Here is a 3,906-nt window from a genome sequence, read left to right on the forward strand (position 1 = left end):
ACCGTTATCTTCACAACACAGGAACAACATAATAATAAAAAACATAATGGTTGTTGATAGATAAAATAAATAACATAATGGTCTAAACTACAAGCTGTGTCCGCTTCATTCATTTCATCATGAAAAAAGACTACTACAAGCATAATTCATAGGAAAAATGCATTCCATTCCATCCATAATTCATATGCCTCCTTATGCAAGAATTCATTTTTCACCGAAATGATTGTGATTTGGAAAGAAGCAAGAGCAATGCACAAATTGAAAAGAACAGATCATGGTGCTTTTAAGTATCATACCTTTTAGAACCATCTAAATATTCTTTCATCCAGGGTCTCTTTAAATCATAGTCTGCTTAAATGAAATGCTTGTGAGCATCACATCCTTTGTCTTTGGAAGAAATCTCCAATTTTTCATGTCAAGGAACTACTTAATTGCTGTAAGACAAACCAAAAGTGGCATAAGAGACTACCAACAAAAAAAGACATAGGAGAAAAGAAGAAAGGTAGTTGCCATTTGAACAAGGCTAAACCTTGCCAATTTAGTAGACCATCATAAACTAAAAGCATGTTATTTACATTCTACTATATAATAATTAAATAATAGAAATAAAGTAAAATCCAAATTAAATAATAAAAAGAAGAGCCAGTTACCCAAAAGATCTTCTTAGGGTATTTCCCATGTAAAAATCTTGCGCAAGATTGGAGGTTTGGTGTATAATTGACTCCAATAACCACCTGTCCTAGACTCTGATCAAGAGACTGAACACCAAAAGATTTGTGGCAGAGGGATTTCCACAATAAAAATTTATAAAATATCATTCCCACAAAATCAATGCCACCACATTGATGATTTTTTTTTTCTTTTTTCTCTTGGTATTATCAGACATGACTAAGTCCGGGAACTTTAGACGCATTACTTTCATCCATCAGTCTCCTCACCCCCTCAGCATCTACAAACCTACAAAAACCAGCATATATATTGGACAAAAGCACATAATCACCACCATATCTTCTCTCCATCTCTAGTATCTTCCTCATAACTTGCTCTGCAATCTGAATATTACCATGGAAGCTACAGGCTCCTAGCAACGTCCTCCAAATCACAACATTAGCAATCTCAGTAGGAATCTACAAAGCTATCGTCTCAGCTTCCTCTAACCTACCTTCTCTCCCCAGCATATCTATTAAGCACCTATAATGCTTAATATCGGGTACAACTTGACACTCATTAAGCATCTTTCTAAAAAACTCAAGCCCCTCTTCAACCAATCCTCCATGACTGCAAGCATTTAAAATACTCAAGATCGTTACGCGATTTGGCATCAAACACTCATCTTCCATTCTTTTAAAACTATCTGCTGCATGTTTCCCCATTCCATGCATTCTAAATCCAGAGATTATAGATGTCCATGACACCAAATTCCTCTTTTCACAAGTTATGCCATCAAAGACTTTTACTGCACTCTCAATGCACCCACACTTTGCATACGCATCTATAAGGGAATTGGTAACTCGAATGTCACACTCATTAAACCCACTTTTCTCTCCATAAGTATGAATTAAATGGCAAGACTCAAGACACCCAAGATTCTGTATGGACGGAAAAATTGCTAGGATTGTTACTTCAGTTGGTTTAACACCCTTGTCCACAACCATTGTCCGAACAAGGCCAAAGCTTGCTTGTGTTGGTTCAACTGTGAGTACCCGTCAATGATACCAGTCCACGAAACAACATTCTGAGATGGCATCCGGTCAAAGAGAGAACGGGCAACGCCAATCTGCCCCCATTTAGTTAAACCAGTGATCAAGGCATTCCAGGTGACTGAGTTCCTCTCAGGCATTTCATCAAACACTTGTTGTGCTTCAACTAAACACCCACAAACTGAATACATGTTGACCAAAGCAGTTTGCACATAGATGTGATACTCAAAGCCGACTTTGACAGTGAGGCCATGGACCTGAGTACCCAAAGTGGGTTGTTCCAAATTGGTGCAAGTCTTGATGAGAATAGAGTAGGAATAGCTGTCGAAGTAGATGATGGGTAGGTGTAGAAGTTGGAGGTTCTTGAAGAGTAGGACAGCTTCTTCGGGAGAGGAACCGAGAGAGCAGTGTCGGAATAGGTAATTCCATATTGTCATAGACATTCTAGTAGAGTGAATGCCATTGAAGATCAATTGAGCTTGGATTTGTCGAATGGCTTCGCAGCTTGCTATGTGTTTCATTAGCAAAGACAACAAGTAGGGCATGTGTCTCCTCTTCATGGCCACCACTGCACGATGAAATGCAACATGTTAACTAGTAAGCCCTCGTTTGAGAAGAATTTTTTATTATGGGTTTTTTATTTATTTATGGGGAAATTACCAGGAGGAAAATGTTTTTTTTCTCGAATTTGGGCCCCCTGAATCCCCCGAATCAGATAGAAGAGAAGAGAGAAAGAGAAGAGAGGGGAAGAGGAGAAAGAGAGGGGAAGACATGGCAGCCCTCCGCCCGATCGTCGCCCCGCCGTTGCCTCGTCGCAGCCCCGCCGTCGCCTCCGCCTCTGCCTCTGCCCCCGCCTCCGCCTCTGCCTCTGCCCCGCCTCCGCCTCCAGCCCGATTTTAATGGCCCCCTCCAGTCTAGTTCTTCTTCTTCTTCTTCTTCTTCTGAAAAAAAAAAAACAAAAATGATGAAAACGACGTCATTTTTGAATTCGGGGGGCTCAAATTCAAGCTACCAATCACTTCTCTTACCAAGAAGTCTTGTTTGAAAAACGTGTAGTCTATTTAGTCTCATAACATTTTGCTTATACCCAAAAGTCCTATAACGTTATTATTCTTCTTCTCTGCCTCTCTTCTTCTTTGTCTCTTTTGCTCTTTGTATTTTCCGACGATCGTTGACGGGTAACCATATCTTACTTCTTCTCTTTCTCTTTCCGATATATAGTCACCGGCGACCGACAACTGCTATCGATTGGTATTCACCGGCAACCAACAACCGCCGACTTCTTACTTCACTCTCACTGACAATAAAAAAGATATGTTTCCGATGAAGAAGATAAGTAGATTTACATCAGATTTGATGTAGATCTACATTAGATCTTAACAAAAAATAATTGCCGGAGTACAATCCTCTCTCTATATTCGCCTCTCTCCTTCGATCTCTTATTTTTTTTACATTTTCTCTGTTATACACTTCTCTTTTTTCTGTTCTAATGGAGAAAATTTTTAAGTTTTGAACAAGTTGTTTTCGAGTTTTAGTTACAGGCAGTGAAAACTGTAAAATTTTGCAGTTTCAATTTTTTTGGTGCTTTGTAGATTTACATTAGATCTAAGTAGATCTACATCAAATCCGGTTAGATCTAAATAAAAAATAGTTGCCGGAGTACAATCCTCTCCCTATATTCACCTCTCTCATTCGATCTTTTTTTTTTTTTTTTTTACATTTTCTTTGTTATACACTTCTCTTTTTCTATTCTAATGAAGAAAATTTTTAAGTTCTGAACAAGTTATTTTCGAGTTTTAGTTACAGGCAGTGACAATTGCAAAATTTTGCAGTTTCAAATTTTTTGGGTGCTGGAATGAATCATGGTATAAAACTGTAAAATTTTACAGTTTCATAACATGTTTTTCAGTTTGATTAATAGGAATAAAAACTTAATAGATTTTTACTTACAGTTTCAAAACTTACTTTTTAGTTTGATCAATATTGGAGATTATTTCCTTAAACCTTACAAAAATTGAAAAATAGCATATGTTTTTTCCATTGTTGCTATTTTTTGTCGTTCCATTTTTTTTCTTTTAGTTTATCAATATTTAACACATTTTTGTATATTTTTTCACTCTAATTTCTCCATTTATTATTATTTTTTTCCGGCGATATTTTAGATATTCCGGTGAATCTCCAATGATGTTCTTAACGTTCCGTGAAC

At 37.3% G+C, this 3,906-nt stretch overlaps 1 pseudogene; it reads right to left on the bottom strand.

Annotated features, from left to right (window-relative positions):
- Positions 1 to 856: 856 nt before the first annotated feature.
- LOC145790290 (pentatricopeptide repeat-containing protein At1g09220, mitochondrial-like) lies at positions 857 to 1,891 on the bottom strand (annotated as a pseudogene).
- Between the last annotated feature and the right edge of the window lie 2,015 nt (positions 1,892 to 3,906).

Source organism: Camellia sinensis, chromosome 5, assembly GCF_055761805.1.
Source record: "Camellia sinensis isolate YWXY chromosome 5, ASM5576180v1, whole genome shotgun sequence".
Lineage (NCBI taxonomy): Eukaryota > Viridiplantae > Streptophyta > Magnoliopsida > Ericales > Theaceae > Camellia > Camellia sinensis.